The 9,300-nt window shown below is 38.2% G+C and overlaps 1 long non-coding RNA gene across 1 annotated transcript; it reads left to right on the forward strand.

The window, feature by feature from the left end:
* The first annotated feature begins 32 nt into the window (after positions 1-32).
* LOC110076705 (uncharacterized) lies at positions 33-2,526 on the forward strand. The gene is made up of 3 exons (XR_012087199.2): positions 33-166; positions 1,565-1,652; positions 2,309-2,526. It is a non-coding gene; the product is annotated as an uncharacterized LOC110076705 (long non-coding RNA).
* The last annotated feature ends 6,774 nt before the right edge of the window (positions 2,527-9,300 follow it).

Raw genomic sequence — 9,300 nt, forward strand, 5'->3', positions numbered from 1 at the left:
CATTTAAAGGAGATATACTACTCCAACCAACCAACCAACCAATCAATCAATCAATAAAAGTATCTAAGAGGGGAGCCATGTTAGCCGGCTGCAACAGGCATCCTGAAGATATAAGGACTTGACATAAGCTTTTGGAAACTTATTAGATTCATGAAGTGTGACCTCAGTAAGTTGATAGTGATTCGTGGAGATGCCACAAGAGCCTTTGAAATGTTGCGTGTATGTGGAATGGAAATGCAGAAGGTTTCATCATAATGAGAATCCTAAAAGTGGCCATTATTTATTTATTTATTTATTTATTTATTTATTTATTTATTTATTTATTTATTTATTTATTTATTTAATGCCCTGCCTATCTGGTCCTAGGACCACTCTAGGTGGCTAATCCCCACTGGAGGTTGCAATCCACCATCTAACAGTGGGCTATTTGCTAGGAAAGAAGATATAGTATATACTGCACATAAAAGTAATTTTATGTATATATTTGTTGCATTATGCTATCCAGTTGGAAACATAGGGCTTTCAAGCTAAGTGAGATATTTAAGGAGTGGTTATTCCAGAGCTCCAGTGAATTTCCATGGCTGGCCTTAAATTATTTTGTTTTTTATTTTTTTTAAGTTGCCACTAGAGAGAAAAGGTCTGGGGGGGGGGAAATCAGATAAATAAATAATATTTCTTATTTCTGTACTAAGTGGGTCATCATCCTTTCCATACATTCTTCCAGTCATCACTGCAACACCCCCATAGAGGTCAGATTTGTAACCTCAGAGAGGTAAGCTGTGTTAGTCTGTTGCAGTATGTGTAACGGCGACAAATAAAAACAAACATTGTGACACGCCTCTATGACTAAGTCTCTCAACCAGAGGTATCAGAAAGGACATCAATACTTCTGGTTTTGGTTTACTTATAGTTCTTGTAGATGTGGGGCTGAGTAGCAGCACCCCAACTTAAGACCATTTGCTGAGAGTTCCTACCAGTTGAAAATATTTGAACCAGGAAGTTTCTGGTTCACTGGTGAGGCTGTAATGCTAAGCACACTTCCATGGGATACACCCAGGGTGATCCACAACACACAGTCTCCGCACATATTGTGACTGTGAAGGAAGCAATGAAGGCCTTACAGATGAATGGGTGTGATGCTTCCTTAACAATTGTGACACTGACTTTCAGCTCAGCTGTTTTACTTAATGTGTGCTTCTTCGAGATGTGGCCTCTAGGCCCAGTGAGAAAGAATGTGGGAATTTCCCTGTTGTACAAGTGAGCTGTGGCACCAGAGGAATCCTCCTATGCTCTCCAGTGATGAACGGACAATTGGAAATACTTTTAGAAATACCAGGAGTAAATCATTAAACCACATTCTCAAAGCCTTCCTATAACCAATTTTAAATTCACCTTAAGAGTATACCTGGCAAATCTTTGCTATTAATTTTTGGGACATTACTTTATAATTTTTTTGTACTGCCCATAAGTGTATGCATGAAGAAAGTTTTTTTAATCCATGAAAGCTTGTGTTAATTGTTTAAGACAGTAGTCTAATAAAGGTCTCACCTTTTTCTACTTTCAGAAAATAATGCATGGAGGTACTTTCCTTGCTGAATCATGTGTTGTTGCAGCAGTAACAGCTGACTGCTGTGTTTGTGTTCCAAGAAAAGGTATGATGGATGTATTGGACTTTCACCTCTTGTGTATGGTTATAGTTTATTACTCCCCACCCCCCAAAAAATTACTGTTACATCCAAAGATCTCAAGACAGTGAAAATGATGCTTCCCTACCTTAATTGAAACAAATCTGTGAGACATGTCAGACTTGGGAATGTGTGATGGCCCAAGGTGGCAGTGAGTTCCATAGGTGAGTGCACATTTTAACCCAGATCCCATAGGTCCTAGTCCATTGTATTTTGAACATATGAGGAAAAGTAGAAAGGGCCTGGGAATTACAGTTATGCTAGGAAAATTTAAGGCAGTAGGAAAAGAGGAAGACCAAACATTTAATAGATTGACTCAAAAAAAATTATGGTGTTGATTAGAGCAAAGCTGTTGTGGCATGACTTTTTGGAGATCACTAATAATCAGAAGTGACTTGAAAGCATGTATTAACAAATAAGTAATTGTGTACTACTCTATTAATGGGAAAATATAATGGCTTTTTGTTTCACAATATCACAACAAAAGAGACAGGAAGTTGCACCAGATTAGATGTGTACACTGTTTTTTTAATGTTTGGTTAGAAAAAATTGATTTAATACTGATTATTATTTTTATGTTGATAAAACTATTTTAAAAATTATCTTTGCCTTTGCTATCTTAGGAATGGTTGACATCACACAACAAAACAATTTAAGAAGAAGGGAATGGATTATTCAGCATTTTTCCTGCCTCAAGTTCAACAGGTTTATTACTGGAAAATAAAGAAGAGGTTAGCATTTTTTGGACAAGACATTAACAGTTTCCTCTTTTGTATCAATAGAAAGTGAAACCCATGGCTGTTCTTGGAATTTATCCTAGCTGGGGATATATGCACTTTGCCTTCATTTCAATTGGGTGAATTACTTTAAAACAAAACAAAAAAACATCATACTGATGTAAGGCATGGAACAGACATAATTCACTTCCTCCTTGGGCAGTTCACTGTTCTCCCCCCCCCCTCCCCACTGGGCCTGGGTAGAGGGCAGAGTAGACTGCATGGGAAAACCCCATGCATTTCCTTTGCCTGCTCTGAACTGTACTGTCTTTGCTGGTTAGTGATATAATTCTACCTGTTTTCTAGTGCACAGAGGTCAAAATATAATTGCACAACTTATCAGGGAGTCTTCTTGGACCAGGTTATGAAAAAGGAAGGAGAGAAAGAACCGAGATGGAAAGAGAGCATATTAAAAACACAATTTCTCTTTAACATCAGTATGCCTTCAAATCCAATCCCAAAGCTTTTTGCTATTTTGTGCACCAAAACCAAGGGCTTTGTCTTGTCACTTAGGAAAGTGTACTGACCTTGTTGGGTGGGCTTCCTCGCTGAAACTCTTCCCTACAAATAACAACAGCAACAACACTGGTGTATTAATTCAAAATCTTTGTGATATTCTGAGCCATGGGTCATGCGCTTTGTGTCATCTCTCATAAGTATGTGACTGCTATAAATGGTAAACCTTCCTTCCCTCCACTGATGTATCACTAGTACAACATTCAGATATAGATTTGGAGTAGATACTGCATTTCAGAGCACTCCCCTCATAAGTCAAGAAAATGACATCAGATTTTACTCTAGGGATGCGGACATTATGATGTTGGACTTAAATATCTGATGTTGATGTTTAACCTGCATTCAGTTTAAAGCAATCCAGGCACCAGGATAGTCAAAACAAGACTTATTGTGAATGTAATGGACTTGTTACTGCACAACACTTATTTTGTACTATAACAAAACCACAACAACAGTGTTCTGGCACATTTTAGCATAATTTTTAGGGATTATCATTTTCAAATACATAGAATATACAGTATTGAAGACACAGGTCTATATGCAAGTTTGATCTCCCTAACCATACCTATCTCCTGAAATGCATGAATGCATGTGCTAAAACATTTCTTCTTCCTCTTCTTGTTGTTGTTCTTTGTTTTTCTGAAGCAGACTAATACAGAAGCAATTTTGAACATTTTGCACTGTTCATATATTTATTGCTACCACAACAAACACTACCATTATTGCTAGTACAGTACCATTATGCCCAATACTGTGTAACTGCTTCATAAATACAACTATTATCCTGAATCCATACTCATCATTCCACTTTATTTCACTTTAATTACATTAATGCTTCTTTCAAATGTTCAAAAATCTATGAAATAGCACCATCTATCTGCTGTAAGAGGGGCTGTGTGGGGATATTCAAATTTCACTTTGTCTCGTAAAGGTTCCCCTTGACAATTAAGTTCAGTTGTGTCCAACTCTAGGGGCTGGTGCTCATCCCCAATTGTAAGCTGAAGAGCTGGCATTTGTCCGTAGACACTTTCCGTGGACAGGTGTCTGGAATGACTAGACACAGAATGCCATTATCTTCCCACTGAGGTGGTACCTGTATATCTACTTGCATTTTAATGTTTTTGAACTACTAGGTTAGCAGGAGCTGGGAGAAGCAACGGGAGCTCACCCCATTGCATGGATTCAAATTGCTGACCTTTTGATTGACAGGCCAGTTGCTTGGCAGTTAAAACTGTAGCACCACCCACATCCCCAGCAATTTGTTTCTAGCATGGGCAAAATATTAACCCCTGCATAATCAGTGCTAATATATAAAGCAGGGTAATTAAAGAAAAACACATACATTCTCTATGTATGTTTACTGTCATTGCAGTGTCGCTGAGAAAATAATACACAGTAGTTTGCTTCACTGCATTACTTGTATGTCTCAAGGTGCGAGTCACTGTTAAAAGAGTAATGTTTAATGTTTAGGTTATTCCCACAGACTTGAGACCCTGACAATTTCTTGCAGGTTGTGTGAAGCACATGATGTTTACTGACCCCCTTGAAATCTACTGAATTAAGTCCCTAAAAATTAAGAGATGACCATTCAGTGTGAGCAAGGAGAAGGTGATTGGCCAGGGCTCAGCCAATCATTATTTGCCAGGTGGGTTAAAGGGAAGGGAAAATGAGTCTGAGGGAGAGTTTTCAGCTGAGAGAGTTAACAGTCAGAGGCCTACAGGGAGGTTGATGCATAGTTTACCAACATATGGTACTAGTATGGGTTTCCAAGAGAATTGTCTATCATGGCCACATTGTTACAAATGAACTTGTTACAGTTAGAAAGTTGGTTTTTTAACACACAAGAAACCGCATGACTGAGAATTCTGTTACATAACCACTACGCTTCATAAATAACATACATTATTATTTATTTTACAATGGAATCAGTTTAGCTCTTATGTTTGGGGCTTAAGGATAGCCCAGCAAAGGGTTTAGAGAGTTGGAAAGTTATTAGGCAGGCGGGCTGTTAACATATTTTGGTGGCAGCAGTGGGATACAAAGTATCCAATAGAAGTTTTATTTTGAAAAGCCAGGAGAGGTATGAGAGAAATAGTGGTGGGCCAGCGTGGAGTACAGTCCAAAAATCTAGGAATTATTTTGGACCTCCTGAAGTGGTCTTGGACAAATCCTAGGTGAATTTATAAACCTGGTGGCTAGAAGGAGAGTTGGGATTTATTTCAAAAAGGTCAGCTGCCCTGTTGGCTAACATGATTCTCTGAGGTATAATTTTATGGTAAATGGTGGGAGAATCAGTGGAAAGTTGGGGGAGACCAAGTTAATTAAGCAGTGTTCTCCTGAAGTAAACCTTTTGGGTAATGTAAAGAGATGCTGGAAAAATAAAACAAGCCAGCAGAGCAGTTCTCTGAGGTAGACGTCTAAGCTAAAAGTGGTAAGAGAATTGCTGAAAGACTGACTGAGCCAACTACCATTAGTGCAGTAAACTCCTGAGGTAAAATTTTTGGGTAAAGTAAGGAGCCACTGTGAAAGCTTAATCTGGATAAAGAAACAAGTACTGTATCAGGATCAGTTTGAATATTTTCTGAGGTAAAAGCTTTAAGGCAATAGTAAGGAAATATGATTGAGGAAGTAGACCAAGCTGATGCTGAGAGAATGGATGGGATTCCACTCACAAGCCCTATGGTTAGTGAGGGCCCATGGGATTTAGAAGTGTGGACATTTGAAAATAATCTGGAACAGGAGAAAGAAATAATGTTAAGGGCACTGGAATTAAAAGAAAAAGAAATTAAAAGGAATTAGAAAGGGGAAAAAACAAAGGCTAGAAATAGAAAAGGAAAAAAATAAGGTTGAGAGGGAAAGAAATTTAAGTTAAGGATGAGGGAATTGGAAATAGCAATCCTGTCCTCAAATAATAACACAAATAGTAATGCAAATAATAATCCTCAAATTAATTTAAATAGATTCCCTAGATATTACCAGGGATATACAGTAATGTTGAATCCTTACTCACAAGCTTTGAGAAGACTTGTGTTGAATGTTGTGTTTTGTATTATGGAGACAGAATGGGATACCTGATCACAAATTGATGGTAACTAGCAGAAATTTATGGGGAAATGAAAATATAAGAGGTTTAGGATTATGAATTGTTTAAAACCAGAGTAAAACAAAGATTTGATCAAACAGTTGAACAGCACAGGAAGGAGGTAAGAAAAATTGAGAAAAAAATCAGAAATAAATTACATGCAGGTTGGATGCAGACTGGATTATTTATTAAACAATTGGATGGAAGGTTCAGGAGTGAAAACTAAGGAAGACCTAATTAATTTAATAGTGCTGGAACAATTTTATAGAACAATTCCTTATGAATATAGATGACATATACGTACAAGATAAAATGTGCCAAATTGTTGCTCAGGCCATGGAACTGACTGACAGACTAGTGACCCTGAGAGAATTTAGGCCTCCATGGTTCAGTGAGAGGAAAACTGGGAAAACTGGATCACAAGACAAGACCAGGGAAACCTCTGAAGGAGAAAAGGCGGGACCCAGAGAGAAATCACCTCATCTTAATGAGGGTACAAGAGAAAAACAGCTGGAAAAAGATAAATGGGGGAAAATGTAAAATTTGCTTTGTCTGTCAAAAATCTGGGAACATCAGTTATACCTGTTCAGAGAAAAATGCCAAAGAAAAACCTAACTCAGGAAAAGTTGTTTATTAAGTTTCAACATTTCAGCCTTCAGAAAGTAGCCAGATACAAAATGTGAAGCTAGCAGGTAGGTTGCCATGGAAACAGGACTGACAAGTGCGGGAGAAGCTAGTCAGGGCCTGAAGTAAAACACTGCCTATTCATTACAGTGGATCCAGAATTAGCACAGGAGTGTGGCCAAAGGATTAAGGTTGGGGACAAAGATATCTGGGGTTTAAGTGACACGTCTCCACAAACGTGTGTGTGCCACTCTGATGTGATCCCAAAAGAAAACATATTACCTAACAAAACAATTTTACTGAAAGGATTTGGATCTCTACCATTTAGAGCGCCCCTGGCTAGAGTGAATATTCAATATAAGAACTGGTCAGGTATGTGATGGGCAGTCTCACTCAGTGTCAGCAAGTAGAAGCTGATTGGCCAGGGCTCAGCCAATCATGACTTGCCTGGTGTGTTCAAGGCAAGGGAAAAGGAGTCTGAGGGAGAAAGTTTTAAGTTGAGAGTGAGTTAACATTCAGAGGTCTGGAGGGAGGTTGATACATACGTAGTTTATCAGCATAGTAGTATGAGTTTCCAAAAGAGAATTGTCTGTCATGGCTACATTGTTACAAATGAACTTGTTATAGTTAGAAAGTTGGTTCTAACACACAAGAAACTCCACGACTAAGAATTGTGCTGTATAATCATTAGGTTTCATAAAATAAAATACATTATTGTTTCTTTTACAGTTGAATTAGTTTGGCTCTTAAGGATAACCCAGCAAAGGGACTAGAGAGTTGGAAAAGTTATTAGCCAGGCGAGCTGGTCACAGCCATTTTCCATATATTCAAGGAGCATAGTCTAGAGAGACCTTAGATGCATTTGTCCCCAGCATTCACAAGTGGTCCAGATATGTCATAATATCACCATCTAGGTGTATAAAGACTTCACAAAGTACTTAAGTTAGGATACGTTAAAAATATCAGGTGAGATTACATTAGGGAAATACACAGAACTAGTGTGTCATAGAGGTTAGAGTGCTGGATTGGTGTTTAAGAGATCCAATAATTCAAAACTTACTAAAGCCGTGAAATTCACTGGGTTATCCCCAGCCAGTTACTCTTTCATCTGGAGCTCCTACATGGAACTGTGAATATGAGAGCTATGTACACTCCCCTTCACTCAATGGAAAGATCTTGCGATGTACTGTAATTGGAACTAATAAATTATAAATATGGCAATAACTGGTGACTTCAGTTATTCTCTTATTGACTTGATACATGTGTTTGTGTCACTACAGAGAGGTGTAAATTGAGTCCAGGATTACCTCCCTAGAGGTATCTACAACGTGGTGTAGGTTGCAACAGTTGCTGGACAAAGCAGCAACAGTGATAATTAATTACAAGCTATCTAATTAAATGCATATGTAAGTTAGCAGTAAGCAAAGTGTAAAATTTGTATGTAAGTTAGCAGTCATCACCAAATGTTTAATAGCTCTAAAAACCCCAAATCTTTGAAATCACAAACAGACCTCCAGTCATTTTTCATGCTGGTTGGAGTTTTTGGTATTTTTGGCTGTCTGGCTGTCCCAGAAGGATTCCAGCAGCAGAAAATTATGGGGGCCCCTCTCTGAAGTTGCCCATTCCTAATGCAAGCAACCAATTGGAAAGTAATGCTTTGACTTAAAAGGAGAGGAAACCTGAACATGAGTAAATATGAGGTAGAAAAACTTGAGGATTACTTCAAACCACATTCTTAGAAGCTCAAGTAGACTGCAGTCCATGTTGGGGTTTCTGCAACTTCACATGCTGACTTTAATAGGTTTGGTTAGGAAGGACCTTTCTGGACTGGAGTTACTGTCAATCTATCTAGCACTAACCAATTATTTTTCCCCTGCGTCTGAATTCAAAGAGCCCCACCTCTCTGCTCAGTGTGTCTCTTTCCCTCTCAAGAGTCTGTTGAAGTCTGTTGTTGAAACCAGTCATGTTTATTAGCTTGCTGTTTGATCTGTTCAACTGTAAGAAAATGAAACAGCTTTATTTTTTAACTTACAAATGTCTCTGAGCAATTTATTAAGACTATAAATGCCAGCTTAATGAGAAAAAGGGGTGGACTATCTTGAGGAACTTGAAGCCATTTTGCTGAGTGCATCCCTGCACCTCTGCTGCACAGCTAGAGGAATTCAACCAAGACAATTCAAAGATCTACAACAGTCTGCAGACTAGGAAAGATACCAGCATGTCTGAAAAGTTATCAGCAAAGTTAATGAACTCTATCAAGGAAAGCAACAGCACTTCCTTCAGAAAACTGATGCTTTGCCAAAATGGAGACATAAAAATAACATATGCAGCTCAAAGTAAGTGAAATATGTCTGTTGGGGCAGTTTTTTCTAATTCCACACATACATTGATGTGGTCTGAGCCAGCAGACTGATTAGAAAAAGGATCTAAGACATATAGTAATTGATTAAGATATCAACCAAGTGGATGGCAGCTGTGAAAGCAGACAAATGCCATACTGGAATAATTAGGAAAGGGATTAGAAATAGAATGTTGAGTTTATAACACACATACCTAGCCCATTACTTCTTCATTTGGGGATTTTCAACTTTTGCATGGCAGTTTCCCCCATTCTAAT

This window comes from Pogona vitticeps, chromosome 5 (genome assembly GCF_051106095.1).
Source record: "Pogona vitticeps strain Pit_001003342236 chromosome 5, PviZW2.1, whole genome shotgun sequence".
Classification (NCBI taxonomy): Eukaryota; Metazoa; Chordata; class Lepidosauria; order Squamata; family Agamidae; genus Pogona; species Pogona vitticeps.